We start from the raw sequence: 18,111 nt of genomic DNA, 5'->3' as shown, positions 1-18,111 counted from the left end.
AACAAGCAGGGGGAGCAGCACACAGAGGGAGAAGCAGGCTCCCTACTGAGCAAAGGAGCCTGACATGGGACTCGATCCCATGACTCTGGGATCATGACCTGAGCTGGAGGCAGACACTTAACCAACTGAGCCACCTGGGCATCCCTGTTTTGTAAATTTTTCAGTGGACTTATAGTATCTCCAACTAGTAAAAATGAATTTTATCACTGATATTAAAAAAGAAATTCTCAGTTTATGGCAGCTTCAATAATCAATAGAATTTTAAGTGATTTGAGATTGAGGACTATTTTCTCCCCACAACAAATGATTAAAATTTTAGCTTGGATATATTGGACAAGAGAAATTAATTAGGCAGCAATTATTGTAATGTGCTAATAAATACAGATATTTGGTTTCAAAGACTCTGGTTAGACACTGATGTGTGGGTAGCAGTGCTCCCTCTGCTCTGCACTCCTCTTCGAGTGGAGGCCAACCCGCCATAGAGGCCCCGTGGCTCTGCTTTATTGTGACGGTTGCGATGGGGCATCACAAAACACCCACTTTAAGGGACTGGGACTAAGGTAAATCCAACCTTGACAGAGACTAACGAAGTCAAAAGCACCACTGAGAATAAAATTCCCCAAACACCCAGAATCAAAAAGCTGATACCAAAGACCCATTGTTTCTTATCATAGGTGCATAATGTACCATTTGATGAAAATATACAAAGATAGTATCGTAACTTCTAGGCAGATTGTCAGGAAATCCTCTTTTTAAAAAAAGAAAGAAAGAGCCACACCTAATTTACTATTACTTGAAAAACTCCATTGGTTTGTGTGATAAACCCTAAAATAGACTGATTATACACCTGGCTAGGAGCCAAGCCATTCTTCTGGGAGCTCTGAGATAGGGGACCTTCATTGTTCTGTTTGTTATCGGTGCCAGTTCCTGTCAGGCTGGTCTTCAGCCGTTCCGTGGGCTGCTGCCGTTTATCAAGTCTGGGGCTTACAAGTCTCTCTCTGCTTGTCCAAAACAACAATCCATTTGTTTAGTAAACATACATTTGATAAAATTTGCAAGGTTCACATGTAATTGGTAAGCCTCCACTATTTGTAAAGAGAGAAAGATGTTACAACTTTCCCTCAGGCAAGATGGCTTTGCACAGTAGTAAAATATTAAGATCGGCTACATTTATCTTTGGTAGAGACATCTCCTCCTTTCTTTAATTTGGTAATGAATTATTTTAGATTTCACTAAAATACGATTTTTCTATTATTTAAAGGAAGTCATATTTAGCAAATGTAAATATGTTCAGTAACATATTTAGTTACTAAACATAACATGTTTAGTAAACATATTTAGTAAAATGTAAGCTAACAGTCCAGGACACAGAGTTGGTGACAGGGTTACAAAATTATAGAACCTGAAAGCAAAAAGGGACCTGATTTCACAAGGTATAAGTGCCTGCAGAAGTCCTACGCCAGCGCTGGTCTTCTGGAGATGAAGCTTTCATCGTGTCCTTTGGTCTTTGGAGCATTAAACTTCTGTACTACCGGGCTCAGGAAGTTCTTTTGCCAAAATTTCTTTTTGCGTTTTAATCACAAAATCCTCCAGTTCTGCCCTTTTTAGGAATAGGAACAATTTTCTCAGTGAGACTCTAATCCCGAAACTGCATCTTTACAATCTTTAAATGTGGGTTTATAAAACAATGATAACATCAGCTCAGAGATTATCCCATATCTCTTACATATATATTTGTAAGTGTGTTTCCTCTTGATTTGGGTGCGTAAATCTACATTACAAACTAGACTGCAAAGGAGAACAATGGAAATAGGAAGACAAATAAAGCTTGCATTCACTTCCTGAATTCACTTTGGAAAGCTATTCTGAAATGTAAGCACAGAAATGAAAAGTAACAAAGAGAAAGACAGGAAGTAGGAATGTAAATATTTACATATAAGTCACAGAAAATAATAATAAATTATTGCTAATGTTATACTTTACTTGCTTAGATTCTACAGAAGAGATTAAAGGAAGACATAAAATCTTAATGCAAAGAAAGAAAACGTATTTTTTTTCTAAAGCTAGGACTAGACTTCTAAAATGTCCCTTAAACTCTGGCAATTTGAGAGTTGTGCAAGTGGCTGTGTGTCCCCTTAGAGCATCCAGGCAATCTCCGTAAGTGAGAACTTTATCTGGCTTCCTCCAAGCTCTTAAACATCCCAGGAGGTCACAGCGATATTTGTCCACGAGTTCCATGGCTCATCTCTGAGGCTGAGTCCTGATGTTCTCCTCAAGGCTGCAGCGTCCAAGACCTCGCTCCCTGGGGAGGAGGAGGAGGAGGAAAGGGCAGGGCCGGAACTGGGACTGGGATCACGTGAGAGGGTTTGGTAATGAGACCGTGTTAACAGCCTGAGCAATTGTGGGCGCTGCTTTTGAACTCAGCCACTGCGCCTGGATGGGTGCCCACACACGGGTCACCTGCCTTCCTGTGCTTCCAGACACCCTGCGGTTGAACGAGAGGGACGAGCCCTATTGTGGCGATCATTTTGCAATATTATACATGTTTCAAATTATCATGGTGTACACTTCAACCTTACACAAATGTGATATGGCAATCATATTGCAATGAAGTTGAAACAAAACAAATAAAGGCACCAAAGACTATTTATTTCGGGGGCCATTCTCAGATATGACGACAGGATTTCCTGTGAGAGAAGACAGATGCTTTTCTTTAGAATAATAAACATTCCACAATTCCATAGAGGCCATCCTTTGTTTCTCCTGCCCCGACAATGGGAAGTCACAGGCCTCATGCCCAAGGCCACGGTGCAGGCACAGACTTCCAGGGAAAGCACAAAGGAAAGGTAAAATTCCCTAAGAAGGAAGGTAGGAGTGTGCCCTGCCGCCCAGGACCCCTCCCCATTCCACTTCCTCGCTTTGCTCTCAGCCACAGAATCCCTGGCTCTACGGGCATGGCCACGGCCACGGCCACGGCCACAGCGGCCACCTTGTGCGCCTCTAGCGTGTTTCCACCATTTAGCCTGATTGATGTGTGGGAAATCAGTTTTCCTCTTGGTTCAGCTGGGACTTGGTTGGAATTAAAAATGAAAACAAAACAAAAGGCTGAAGGAAAAGAAAGCAAATAGAAGAGCAGAAAAAGGGATAGGTTTACATAGATGTTTTTTATCCAATCTCACTGAGATCCAGGCCGGTTGGCTTGGCCCTGCGGAGTTTGCTGAGGTCCAGTGCTGTTTCCTGGCCTCCACACTGTCTGGCCAGATAGGGCAGAGGCTGGACTGAGCTCCTCAGATTTCTGGCTCAATGTTGCTTTTTCTGTTTTTTGGCCCAATGTTACTTTGGAACAAATGATCTCTGGTGGAATCTCAGGAAGGATTTTTGGTTCCTTCTGGAACTTGCTTTTGTGTCTGTTCTCTGGGATCAGCCCTGGGCTTGTCAGCTGCAGCTTGAGGCTCACCTGATTTTCCTTCACCCCACCGCTACCACCCCCAGATTCTGTTGGCCCAGCTTTGCTTCTCTTTCTAAGCAGAAAAAGCGTTTGCCTCCCTGACCTGTGAGGATACTGCTCCTGATCTTTAGGCATTAATGTTCAGCACTGCCTCTCCAGTTAATCTCTATGACTCTGGCCCTTGCAAGTCCTGACTTTGCTCTAATCCCTTCCTTTCTGCTTAGTTGGTTTGTCTCGAGTGGGTTATTAGGGCTGGGTTTACCCTTTGGGTGAAATACAGCACAGTTTCTAAATTTTATTCTAAGTCAACATCTGTAGAGTGTTCTCTACATATCAATACGATCAAGTTGGGTGCTTGCTCTGTTTACATCTTCTGTACCTTCACTGATCTTCTGTCTAGCTGTTCTATCAATTACTATGAGAGCAACACTGAAATCTCCAACGGCAACTGCTGAACTGTCTGTTTCTCCCTTCAATTCTGCCAGTTTTTGCTGCACGTATTTTGGGGCTGTTCAATGATTACATCATGATTGACTTATCAACCCAAGGTCATGAGAAATATTTTCCCTAAGGCATATTTTGGCTGATATATCCAGTCCAGCTACTGTACAGTTTGCATTACGTATCTCTTCCCATCCTTATCCTCTCAACCTGTTTGAGTCTTTGAATCTAAAGTGTCACAAAGTTGTCCACACCGAGACAGAGACAAAGAGAAAAGCTTCTATAATTTTTACTTCCTCAAGAGTTCCTCCTTGCCTAGGGATAGACATCTTTCTGTTTATCCTACTTCCGATTAGTTGAGCTTCTTGGATCTGCTGATTTATGTTTTTCATCAACTTTGAGAAGTTTTTGGCCATTATTTCTTTAAATATGTTTTTCTGCCCCATTCTGTCTCTCATCTTTTTCTGGGATTCCTATTATATGTTTGATGTTGTCTCATAGGTCTTTGAGGCTCTTTTTATTTTCCTTCAATCTGTTTTTCACTCTGTTCTTCAGGCGGAATAATTTCTATTGCTCTCTTTCAAGCTCCTGATACTGCCTTCTGCCATCTCCAAATCGGATGTTGAGCCCAGCTAGTGAGTTTTTGAAAATGTCAGTGTGGTTTTTTTCAACTCTAGAATGGGTGTGTGTGTGTGTGTGTGTGTGTGTGTGTGTGTGTGGTGTTTCTATTTCTCTCTTGATATCCTTGAGTTGCTGAACTGTTGTCATAATATTTCCTTTAATTATTGGAATGCATTTGTTATAGTTGCTTTGAAATCTTTTCTGATAAAGCCAACATCTGGGCTCACTGAAAGTCAGTTTCTATCAACCATTTTTCTCTCTCAAGTGTGAGTCACACTTTCCTCTTTCCTTGCACAAGTCATAATTTTTTTTTTTGTAGAAAACTGGACACTTTAGCTAATGTTATGTAGCAACTATGAATTTTGACGAATTTTTTTTAGTACTGCAGAATTTATCTTCCCCACAGTATGCAGCTGTTGACACGTCTGCTGAGATTTTAATTGTAATTTTTATTTCTTTCAGCCTAATTTCCTAGGGTTTACTTTTAGATCTGCATAGCTGAGCAGTCAGCCAGTGAACTGGGCAGAGTTTGTAGTCAAACAGCCCAAGCCTTCGAGGCTTCCACACTCTGCTGATCCATATGTGGGGGGGGGGGGCGGCGGGCAGGAGTACATTCGAAGCTTGGCCAGTTGTCCTGTGTCCCCTGCATTTGCTTTCTGCTGAGCCCTCTCGGGTCATCTTTGTGCATCTGTGCAGTTCCCCAGTCATTCAGGCTCATTGGAGATGAGTAATGCTTCAGTGTCACACTCGGATGCAAAAAGAAGTAAAAACCACAGAAGGATGAGACACTGATAGAATCATAAAGAAGTGTCTTGGGAGAGTAAAAGCTGAAGAAATTACTTATCAAATATAACTGGAAAGGAAACCACCATAAGGCCACTTACTCAGGTTCTACAAAGGTGGTTTGCGTGTATCTCTTAAAATGTGACCCTTACCTTATTGCATTGGTCCTATACATTAAGGCCAACTTTTTAATACAGCATCAAATGCCCTTTAATATTTAGCACAAGGTCTTCTGATCAGCCTTATTTTTCACTCTGCATCCATGGTCACCCCACCATGGGTCCCATGCATCATCTCCTGTGCTTCCATAATTTCCTTCCACATGACCCTACTTGCCTCGCCACTTCAGAAAATGAGAGAGAATGTTATACATTTTATGATACCATTTCTGATTTCTGGAGGCAAAGTACACTCAACTCCCTTGCGTGTGACAAACAAGAGAACGAAGGGATGTTCAATAAATGATGCATCTTTGGCCGGCTCCCGATACAGACTGAGATTCAACTTATAGCCTCATCTCCCTTCACACAACAAAATAAATATTTAATGGCCTAAAGATGAAATTTTAAAAAGTGAAGTACAGAGAAAAAAAGAGGGGTTTTGTTTAAATATGACAGACTGAACCAAAGAAAAGACTTATGTCTTTTCTCCTGAAAATGCACTAAAATCATGTAAATGCCTACAGGGAGAAGGTAACGAGAAGTGAAAGAGTTTCTGTCCTTGAGTTCCAGAAAGATTCAGGCATGCAGTCTTCAGCAATATTTGAAGGCAGGGGTGTCGCATTGGGCTGAAAACAGGAGAGCTGGAAGAAAGGGGCAGGTGGTATACTCGTATCTGTCCCCCTGCCCTAGGGCTCCTCCCTCACTTCTGCAGGAGACTGGAGTGCAATCCACTCTGCAGAAACGGAACCAGACAGGCCTTGAACTCTGGAACACTAGGCATAACTGGAAGTGGGGGTGAGCCACCACATACTGGAAAAGGCATGTTGGGGGGGCCTCAAATTAAAGTCTTAATAATAATTAGTGGGCTCTCCCAGAATTCTGAGAGGCGGGCTTATAATACACCCTTTAGACCAGAGACTGGAGGATTTCTTTTATGTGAAAGCAACCAGCTCTAAGCACAGGACTTTTATATGCTGATATGGAGGAGGCTGCCCAGAGAAGCAGCAGCGCCCCTACTTGTTTTGAGACATATCCATTGACAATCTTGCCTCAGCATGAAGGGCTTCCGATCAGTTTTTCTTATTTCTTGTTTCTTTTCTTTCCTTTTTTCTCCCCAGCTGACCTCTAGAAATTATTCTTCATTGAGTAAGTCTTTAAAATGTAAAGGAAAAGAATATTAATTGTAGCGTTGATCAAAGCCCGGGCCTTGGGGCATTACTCAGCCTCTGTCCCCTCCTCGAGGGGTTCAGTGAAGAAACGTCACTTACCAGCTCTGCCTCAGGGCAGGCTGCTTCAATCTTGTTAGCTGAAAAGAGCCCACGCTTCAGAAGAACCTAATGGATAATGTGCCTTTGCAGTACAGAGCATTCTCATCAGAATTATTATTCCAAGTTGCCACATTTGTGATCTAAGAGTTTCCAGTACGTAATTTACTTGTAATAAATAATCCATTCCCTATGCAGAAATGTAATCATCCGGTGTAAGGAAACATCCTCAAACTTGAACAGCCTCATCTTCCCCTTAGAAAAGGGAAACGGAGGTCATTCTACTTTTCTGTTATTTGGGGGAAAAACAAGCAAGGACAGCAGAGGCCGCAGAGGTGACAGTGCAGCCTGGTGACAGGCCCACCAAAGGCAGGTGGCAGGTGGCTGCTGCTGAGGAGATGGTGGCAGACGTGATCACTACGGAGTCGGTGGAGCTTACGTGACACAGGTGACACGGCATCTCCTCATGGTAAGTCCAGGAGCAATGGCAGGTCAGGCGGCTGCAGCCCAAGGACAACAGGCCTTAGTGTAGGGACAAGCAGCAGTTGTTGGTGAGAGGATAGGACACAGTGGCTGTGACGACAGGAACTGGAGATAAACGATGAGATCCCCTCTCTCAGTTCCCACGGGGAACACCACTGCGGGTAGAGAGAGCCCGCAGGCCGTCCACAAGCAGAGCTGTTTCCTGCAGCTGTGAGCTGGGGACTGAGCTCCTCCCAAAGCTCAAGGTAAATGCTCTATTCAAATCTATGACGTTTACAGGTGAACAACCTCTTATGTGGCCCAGAAAGCTGGAAAATGAGAAGGGAAGAGGTACGGGTTGCTAGAGACAGGAACGACAGGTCTATGCCTGACCTCAGTATCAGAGCTCCAGCCTTTGGGTTCCCTTTCGTGGTTATTCTGGAGGACAGCTGCCCATTCTGAACTCTTGTGGGTGGAACTGGCATTGCCATCCACTCGGGGCCAGACATGGAGGGAGAACTGGAGGAACGGTTGATGGGGGCAGAGACTGCATGAGTGGGGGGCTACAGACTCAGCAGAGGCTGGCTTCTTCCATGTCCTCTAACACCATGACAGTCTTTTCTGTGTCACCGACCAATTCCCCAGTAAATGGCAGTAAACCGGGTCTAGCGAGACACTTTCTTGTCTTTCAATCACCCATGGCTGCAAATCTTCAGAACTTACTCTGGGCTCTTCCCATACACTGTGTCCTTCACTCATACACATGTGTGCAACCCCTGTATTCTGGCTCCAGAAAAACTGCTTCACTCCAATCCTAATTCTCCTCCTTTCTGCATTTGCATCAGTGTCAGCTGGGGCTTTCTGCATGGTTGACCGAGTCCTGCTCTTGAAAATGAATTTTTTGAAGTTGAAAATACAAATCAAGTTTGTTTATTGAGAGGGTATATACACGTATTTATTGACAACGACCCGTGGAGGCAGGGGATAGTGATGGTGACTTGCACCCAAGTCGCTAAGGGCCAGTATGGTCTGTGCCTTGTATTTTTGACCCAGGATAAAATCAGGAAGAAAAGCCTGTCGGGAAATAACGGAGTCACAGTGAGCCAGACTGCAGAGCCCTGGGCTGGTGATATTCAGGACCTTCAGAAAAGAAAAGAGCCAGTGTCCAGGCAGCTGATAATCTTAGGCCATTCGTTTAGAGCCACCCCCTCTCCAGACAGCCCTACAGACAAACCCCCATCCTCTTCTCGTTCAGGAACAGACACCACTTTCTTCTCCCTTTTCCTACACAGAGACTGCCATTCCTCTCCCACTGCGTGTCAACCAACGCAGCCCCAGAATGAACATCCGGGACCTAAGGCTGAGATGTGATAAGTCTCCTGAACCCTGAAGGCCAACTTGGAGAGGGGGAGGGGACGGACAAAGCTGAGCATTTACTCCCCATCCTCATCGTCACAATCTGTAGCTTGTCCCACATTTGAGAACATTCCCCAGTAGGAAATGAAAACTGATATGAAACAGAAGTGCCTTCACCAAAAAGCATTTTGCGATGGTAGGGAGGTGTATCCCCTCCCAAGGTGGGATGGAAGGAACCAGCAGGAAGTTTCCCTGTGCACTGCGCTAAGCGGATATATAGCCCTGTCATTTGAGTAGGCCGCACCAGGTTTCCGGATGGTGTTAAGATACTGCTCATCTTCTCTACAGAAACAAGTAACTGGCCTCCTGAGCTCTGACCTGGGAGGTTTGCCGCCACTTTTTGTTGTTGCGGATGTGAGGGTATTGGGAGGGAGGTCGGGCCTTCGGGGGGTGATTGGAAGTAGATGAGGTGCTGAGTGTGGAGCCCTCGTGAATGGGAACGGCGCCCTCACACAGATCACGAGAGAACTTGCTTCCTCGGCTGGCTCTGCCCTGGGAGGACACAGTGAGAAGGCGGCTGGGGGCAACCCGGGGAAGGACTGTCTCCAGAGCCGAGCTGGCACCCTCATGTCACACTTGGCTGGTTTCCTGGACTGTGGGAAGTAACTGTTTACTGGTGATGTGCCACCCAGTGGGTGGTATTCTCTGACCGCAGCCTGGGCTGGACATCATTAGAAGTTGTGACTGGATAGGACTGGAGACTGGGCTCAGGAGGTGAGACTTGGCCTCTCTGACACAGATCCCCAAACATGGAAACAAAGAAATAAAAATTCACTTAAATCTGGACAGCTTATTGGACCATTAATTCAGGACATGGATATTTAAAAATACACACATACCTTTTCTGATATATATTATTACTTTTGAAGTAAGACTGATGACTTATATGGAGACATACAAAAACAACAGGAAAATAAACCAAAATACCCCCCAGATAAATGCAAAAGAATGTGAATTATATATTTGCAAACACTGCACCATAACAAATAAGGCCTGTAAGGAGCTATTTTCTATCTCAAATATATTCCAAAGAAGTGAATCTGCCGCCTGCCAGGGAATTGAGGGCCACGGGGGCTGACGATGGTGGACCCCCGGGTCTCCTTTAGAGATGCCACTGCTTTCTTCTCATAGTGGAGTATTTTCTAGTGGCAGTTCAAAAAACAAGTGTTATAAATTTGGAAATAATGTTGAAATATCTCAGTTGCAAATGTCTAACAGTAGATCTCAGGGCTTTCAGGACTTTAAAATACCTCTTCCTGTTTAACTGACTTTTAGTTTAGTACATAGGCCATTTTAATGGAATTTGGTACCAACATGGAAATAGGACACAAACGGAGATCTAAGCAGTACAGTTAAAATACATGTTTTGAATAATTTTTATATAAGTTAATGGCAGTAATGACATGTTGAACAAAAGAGTCTTAAAGTTTGAATTTTATAGAAAGACTTGAATACAGATATTTTGACTACATAGACAACTATGACCATACAAAAGGGTCCTTCCAAAGAGGAACAATGGTCAACTACTCAGTCTGCCTTTTGACGTAGGCACACATTGAAAAGGAGAAAGTTTGATATCAATTCTTGTCTTCTATGGACCTTGGCAGTCTCTTGGATGATGTAAGGTTTTTCTTATACAATTTTAGGTAAATATTTTCATTGACGTAAGAAAGAAATATACTATCTCATACTTAGATCTGCATAAAGAAATGAAGACCTCTGGTATACATGAAGGTAAATGTAAAAATCTTTTTTTCCTTATCTTAACTTCTCTAAAAGATAACTGATTACCTAAAACAAAGAACGATTGTATAAATATATTTTGTTTTTACAGCATATGTAGAAGTGCAATGTATGCTAACTGTAGCCCAAAGGATGGAAGGGTGGAATTGGAAATACGTTGTTATAAGGCCCTTACATGATATATGAAGTACTATAATATTATTTGAAGGTAGACTCTTATGAATTAGAGATGTGTATTTAAATCCAAGGGTAAGCACTAAAATTTTTTGGAAACGAGGTGAAAAAAAAAAACAAAGCAAGTCTGTAGTAGTTATAAAATGGAGCCCCACCCCCCAAAAAACCCCAATACTCAAGTAATCCAAAGGAAGGCACAAAGAGATGGAAAGAACAAAAATGGAATGAACAAAACAACTATAAAATGGTAAATTTTAATCCCCATATCACAATTACATTAAATGCAAATGGCCTAAACAGACTAATTAAATCACAAAAATTACTTGGATAGAATGAAAAGATTAGATAGAAAAACAATACCCAAGAATACCAAGAATATGCTATCTACAAGAAACTTACCTTAAATATAAAGACATCGGTTAAAAAATGAAGTCTAGCTTAATCCCCTATGTATGTATTAGGGCAGATGGAAAGTCCATGCTTGTCAAGCAGTATTGCCATCCCTCCTCCACCCACAGTGAGATCACACAAAAATGTAAGAGCCTGTAGGTCAACAGGAGGCCTGGCCCTTGGTCTACACAGTTGCCAAAGCTATACTCGTTCCTTCTACTACCACATGATGCCATTTTTAGTCGCTTCTCAGTTGCCTCCAAGCATTCAGTGGGTAGACAGACAGCTTTTATGATGAACTTCTTTACTGAACATAGACCTAGCTACAGAGGATCCTATCTTTACTCTCAGGACTGCAGCACTTGGTAATACAGGTAACACCCATCTGAGGTCCTTCCCCTCTGAGGTGCCCCACTCTTTGTAGAATCTAATGGTTTCCCATCCTTCCCAATCTTGGGACTCTTTTTCTTTCCCCAGATTAGATCCCTCCCTTTTCTTGAATAATTCAGCTCTATCCCCCAAGTAGCCTAGGTTAAAAAATAAAAACATCTTAGCTCTTTCATGGTGACCAAGAGGCCGTAGGCTTTGCTTACAAAGCTCTGTAACGGTGGCTATGATGTGGTGAGGAAGTACCCGTGTACTTACAGTCACCCGTAAGCAACAGGAAAACCACCTACCGCCACTTGAAAGATAGAAGCTTATTTTTCTCACTTAACAAGAAGTGCTGGCCTTGGTTTTCTAAGTTGGTGATGTCAGGGTTGATGTATTTGATTCTTTTGACCTTTCTCTCCCAGTTACATGATGACACTGTAGGACTAGCCATCAATTCTGCACTCGAGAGAGAAAGAAAGGGAGAGACAGGAAGAGGCAATGCTGGTCTCATCTGTTCTTTCTTTCTTTCTTTCTTTCTTTCTTTCTTTCTTTCTTTCTTTCGGGAAAGCAGAATCTCACTCAGCACCCCCTCTGCCTTGACCAGCAGCCAAGGTGTGCCCCATGGGCCAGAACTGGGTCCCAGGGCCTCTCTGGAGGCAAGGAAAGATGGACAAGCAAGTATGCTGCTTTTCGGGCAGTAGAGTGAAAGGCACGAATGGACAGGAGGCTTGGGAGAGGCTTTTTAGTAGCCACTTAACATGATCTCCCATAACCCCTGATCTTTCTTGATGAGCAGGAAGCAAGGCAGAGGGAAGTTCTCAGACGCAGCATCCTGGTTTTTGGGCCGCGGCCGCTTATGACATATACGGGATGTCGGGGCGCCGCGGATCGGCACCACGCTACGCCGGCAGGCCGCGTGCAAGCAAGAGCAGAACGGACCGTGCGGCCGAAACTGGGGGCAGGTGGCCAGCGCAGAACCGTGGCGGGAGGGCTGGGAGTGAAACAGGGCAGGACCGCAGGCACACTGAGATAGAGAAGCGCACAGAAAGCAACAGCCTGAGGGCCCACGTCAGAGGCAGAAAGGGAGGGAATGTCAGAGGCTGTGCGGTAGCCACAGGCATCACATCTGTGGATTGCCTCCCCCAGAACGGACGGACGGAATGAAGGCCTGCTGCCGGCCAAGTCAAATCGATGCTGTTTGTTACGGTCATTCTGACCTTATCCTGTGCCCGGACTGCAGTGGGAAAACATAAGTTACACAATTAAATCTGATATGTCAATAAAGTTGTACCTGACGAATACAGTTTCTTCATAGTCTTTAAGAAAAGATACTTGGACATAAATATGAACAATCCGATAGTTGAGAGGTCACTGAGAGTAAAAACACAGAAGCCAGAGAAATTTAGGTAAATTTTCCATTCAATCCTATATCCTGATTTCATAAATTTGAATTCTGTTTATGCTGTTAATTAAATTCCTTTTCTGCACTTAGGCGTCAACATTGGGGATTGTACCTGTGCGTGCATACATGGGAATACATTCAACAAAACCTGCTTTCTTGCTCCCTTTTCTCCTAACAACTAATTTATCAATTCAACAACGATGTATAGAGTACCTTCTCTCTCCTTATGCCTCTCCTACTTCCTACACTTTAGACCTGAAGGGAGTCGTAAGGAGAATGACAGGTGGTGGTTTGGGCTGAGGAGACATAAGACATATCCACTCTGGACAGATACGCGGAAACTTCTCTCTGTCCCCTTCCACCTCAGGTCCTGGAAGCAGAGATCAATTAGGAGGATCAATTACATGTCTAGCTCTGCCGCTATCACGCTGGGTATGTCACAAGACTTCTCTATGTTTCACTGCCTTTTCACTAACACAAAACTGGTATTATTCCTTTCTTCTCCCTCTCCTTTCATCTCTCTTGTCCAACTACTTACCAGATCTGTCACACAGATAAATGGGATATTGCTGGTCACATTTCTCTGGGAACAGGCAAAACCAAACTATACATGAAAAACATTTTTCTTCCGTCGAGCTTTTATGTTTACCCCCCATGGGTCAGCTCAGAGGGAGGGGTGTGCAACTGCCTTGAGACTATTAGACAACTCTGCTGTCCACACCAGCACAGCAGTCTCTTCTATTTATAAATGTTCATCAGGATGCATATTCGCCTCCTTCCCTGGTACCTCACTCTATGTTAGGTCCACATACGATATCTTATCATCCCCTGCAATTTTCCTTTTTACCATCACACGTTGACTTATATAACCTAGATTTGAAGAATACTTACAATGTGCCAGGCACTCAGTGTTCTAGGCACTGAGGATACAAAAGTGAATGAGACAAAATTTCCTCTGCTTTTGAATCTTACATCCTAATAGAGGCACACAATAAACACACACACACAATAAACACACGCACATGCGCGCCCACACACACAATGTGAGGAGGTAATAAGAACTGGAAAGAAAACAAAGCAGGTCAAGAGGGTTGAGAGAAAGAGATGGGGAGGGAGTGCTGGTTTAGTAGTTTAATTTAGTAGTAAGGAGAGTCCTCTCTGAAAGTGACATTTGAACCAGAGACATGCATGAACTGAACTGAGGAAAAGAGCCATCATAATATCTAGGTGGACAACATCCTAGGCAGAGGGAAGCAAATGGCAAGACCCCGAAGTGGGAATGTACAAAGCAAACTCAGGGGCGGGGAGCAGAGAGGCAGGTGAAGACCAGATCACGTAGAGCCCTATATGCCACGGTAAGGATTTTACCCTAAGTGTGATGGGAAGCCATCGAAAGGATATAAACAAGGAAATGACATAATCAGACCTATATTTTACAAGGTTCTCTCTGACTGCTGTATAGAGACTAGAACAAGAGTGGAATCAAGGAATCAGTTAGGAATCCACTAGAATGATCCAGATGATTGAAAATGGTGTCTTGGACTAATAAAGTAGTGATGAAGGTGGTGGGAAATGGTGAAATTGTGTTACAGGCTGAAAGTATCTCCAACAGGATTTTCTGTTAAGTTGAATGAGGAGTATGAAAGAAAAGAAAGCTATGGACAATTCCAAGATTTATGGCCTGATCACGGAATGAATATGGGTTCCATTTAGTGAAAGAGTGAGCACTAGGGAAGAGGTAGGTTTGTGTGGAGTGAAGAAGTGAATTCACTTGGGGCATGTTTGGTATGAGATGCTATTATGTATCTGAGAGGGAATGCTGAACAGGCAGATAGACGTATGAGTCTCAAATTTAGAAAAGTGACTGGGGCTGAAACTATGAATTTGGGAGTCATAAATGAATTTAGGGGTTACAAATTTTAGAGGATATCACAGAATTGTAAATCAATTGAAGAAATGTTTATAAAAGGAGGGGGTGGTCAACTATACCAAATACTTTTGAGAAGCTGAGTAAGAGTGACCAAGAACATTGGATTTAACCATTTGAAGACCAGTGGGGACCTTGACACAAATGGATTCAGTCCATAATTGGGATCAAAAGCCTCAGAGTTTTGATTAGACACTTATATCAAGACTTGTGACGTCGATCTTTCCAGGTGGAGTATAATTTCATGAACATGAGGATGATGCCTCTTTCAGTCACCATTTTATCTCCAGTGTTTGGCCCATTGCCTGGCATACAGTCAACGCCCCACAGATATCTGTGGGATACCCCATTCTGTTCAGATTATTGTAAAGCAACTGATTGCTAGAGATTCCGTTGAGGTTGTAGAGTGTTTGGAGATTTGTCGGTGATTGTAATGAAATGGGAAAGGGTAGTTTATGAAGCCATTAGCCTCTTTCAATTTGATAGATAACTGACTTTCTAAGTTTAAAATGGCGAGGGATACCTGGGTGGCGCAGTCGTTAGGCGGCTGCCTTCGGCTCGGGGCGTGATCCTGGCGTTCCGGGATCGAATCCCACATCAGGCTCCTCGGCTGGGAGCCTGCTTCTTCCTCTCCCACTCCCCCTGCTGTGTTCCCTCTCTCGCTGGCTGTCTCTCTGTCACATAAATAAATAAAATCTTTAAAAAAAATAAAATAAAAAAAAAATAAATAAATAAAATGGCGAATGTGTTCCAAGAGCACACTGTGGACCAGAGATGCCTGATATGTGGTAATGTGGGATTAAAAGTGCATGCTTTAACAAGTACTTGGTGCGTAAAGTAAAAAATTAACCCTGAGAGAAGTCATGAGGGGTCAACAGAATTTCTCCTTATTTTCCTTAGAGAGAAACAAGAGCAAATTTTAGTGTTCAGAGAGCGAGGCCTGTGTCTTTGAGCACGCTTCCTGTACACGCTCACTTAATTAGGCAACACTATCGATTTTAGAACAGGTAAGGTCTAAGACTGTCCATTTGTTCATATTAGCTCAGATCCTCCCTTTGAGTAACTTCCTGGAAACAAATTAAATACCATGAGAAACTCAGCAATTTTTTTCACAGATCACTAAGGAACATTTGGTAAATTACTGCTTTAGTGCATAAAATCACTTCCACTATCCCAACAGCTTTAATTCAGGTCCCCAATGGTACCTAATTTGCTCTGGGTTTGTGGACTGAAAATCTGACTCCGTGAGTAACTACACTGCACAGAAAGCTGGGTGTGAGTAGTCCCACGTCCAGCAAAATCATCATTAGAATCAGGCCAACCAGATACAAAAATGATTGAAATACACTCAGGACAAAATAGGGACCATTTAGAGAAATCACTAGACTCCTGCCATGTTAAATATACTTTAACAATGATAGTGGATGAAAATGGGCCCCTTGGAAAAAAGCGTCTTTGAGAATAAAGAAGGAAGATGGAAATTTCCCAGAATTGTACAAGTTATTAATATACAGTGCATTTACAAACAAATTATCATACCTGGGGAAAATGCTAGGGGAGGAAGAACTCAATCAGTGAGGGACTGAGGTTTGTCATAAAGATGCGAACTGTGACATACACCGAGAGTACTGAACTTCTCCAAGCCGTAATGGTCACGGAAGCTGCCAATCCCGAAAAATGCACTAGAGACTCCTGCTGTGTGTTTGTACAACTTCTTCTCGCCCTTTAAACAGAAGACAGGACAGTCCCGTGGTCAGAGTCAAAGATAAGAAAAGACCAACTGGTTGTTACTGGTTGTCTTTTTGGACCCACAGGCCTGGAAGCTGACCTAAACCTTTCCCCTTTAAATACTGGGTCTGAAAAATAGTTATATTTCACATGTTCTAGGGAATAGAATGAATTCTGGCTCTTTTGAAGTATTGTGGATGTAAGATTTAGTTATTTATGGTAGAATAAATTTAGAGGAATATTTGTTCTATTTAAAGTCTGTGGCTGAGGGGCACCTGGGTGGCTCAGTCTGTTAAGCGTCCAGCTCTTGGTTTTGGTTTAGGTCATGATCTCAAGGTTGTGAGATTGAGCCTCGTGTGGGGCTTGCACTCAGGGTGGAGTTTGCTTGTCCTTCTCCCTCCTCATATGCTCCCCCCAACCCCCCCCCCCCCACTGCTCATCTGCTCTTGCTTCCTCTCAAATAAACAAATAACTAAAATCATAGAAAAGAAAGAAAGAAAGAAAGAAAGAAAGAAAGAAAGAAAGAAAGAAAGAAAGAAAGTCCATTCTCAACCTGCCTCTAACACTAGTGACTCATCAGTGTACTTCACAAGTACTGTTGAGCACCTACTATGTGCTATTCTTGGTACCAAACCCTGGGGGTTTAGAGATAAATCTGGTAAAGAGAGACAAACACGAACCCATAATGCCAACAGAGTGTTCTAGGTACTCCGAGGGAAGTGGGAAGGATGTCATCGGTTCTATTGGGCATACACTCACGAGGCTTCAGAGAGGACTGTTAGGCTGAACCCCTAGTAGGTGAGCAGCCATGGAAGGAGGAGCACAAAATGCATGTGTATAAAGGTGGAAATCACATGGCGAACTGAGGGACTACGAATAGCAAAGTATTGTAGGGCGACGAGAGAGAGCTCCCAGGGCCGGGAGGTAGGGCTGAGGGAGGGTGGAGAGAGAGCAAGATGAAAAGTAGCACATGGTATAAATTCTGCAGAACCACTGGTAAGCAAAAAAAAAAATGTGTCTTCCTCTTTGAACCTTGAGCAGACTTTGTGGTTAAAATGGAAATATACTGAAATGTCAGTCAGTCTGCTTCCTGGGATTCGTAAGCCAAAATACATTTATACTATCTTGAAAAAACTGATCTTTTGCCCTCTATTTGTTTTTTAGCTGGTCGGAGCTCTTTACTCATTGGAGTAACCCAAATCTTTATTTCCAAGGGCTCTGAGCCCCGCCTGTGTGGTGTTCTAAGCACGCCCTGTTGACTTTCAACATGGCCATGGCATTATGAGGAGGTGTGTCGGCGGATTACCTTTCTGTTCCTGTCATGCTACAGTACCTCTCCCTCCCTTTATAATCAGAATTAATCACCCATTCCACACTTGAACTTTCTTTTTTGTGTGCCAAAAAAATGGCAAGATAAGAATTTCATTTTCCAATTCAGTGGAATCCTTGGTGTGTCCCTTGACCGAAGCCTTTTCCCTTGGATTCTAAACTCTAAGGCCATTACTCTTTCCAGGAAGGTAGGCAAGGGGATGCACTCTTTAGAGTTTTTTTTTTTTTAAATAACATTTTCGTCTTCTTTTCTTGTAATTTATTTTTTAAGGAATCTCTACACCCAGCATGGGGTTCAAACTCATGACCCCAAGATCAACAGTCACACACTCTACTGACTGAGAGAGCCAGGCGCCCCTGCACGGCTTGGAGTGTTAACCCTAGGAAGATGCTCCTTCCAATTGTCCTTCAAGGCCATCCCTACGTGGGTGGACCCACAACAGTAATTG

The 18,111-nt window shown here is 43.3% G+C and overlaps 1 long non-coding RNA gene across 1 annotated transcript in view; it reads right to left on the bottom strand.

Moving 5' to 3' along the window:
* Nucleotides 1-8,088: 8,088 nt before the first annotated feature.
* Nucleotides 8,089-18,111, bottom strand: part of LOC123792547 (uncharacterized) — a 46,816-nt gene continuing 36,793 nt past the window's right edge. The window contains exon 5 of the long non-coding RNA XR_015727019.1: nt 8,089-16,328. This is a non-coding gene — a long non-coding RNA (uncharacterized LOC123792547). The remainder of the gene's footprint in view (nt 16,329-18,111) is intronic.

Source organism: Ursus americanus, chromosome 16 (genome assembly GCF_024610735.1).
Source record: "Ursus americanus isolate L20-20 chromosome 16, mUrsAme1.1.p, whole genome shotgun sequence".
In the NCBI taxonomy this organism is placed as follows: Eukaryota; Metazoa; Chordata; class Mammalia; order Carnivora; family Ursidae; genus Ursus; species Ursus americanus.
Note: the sequence above shows the minus strand (reverse complement) of the source record. Positions and strands in the feature narration are given on the sequence as shown.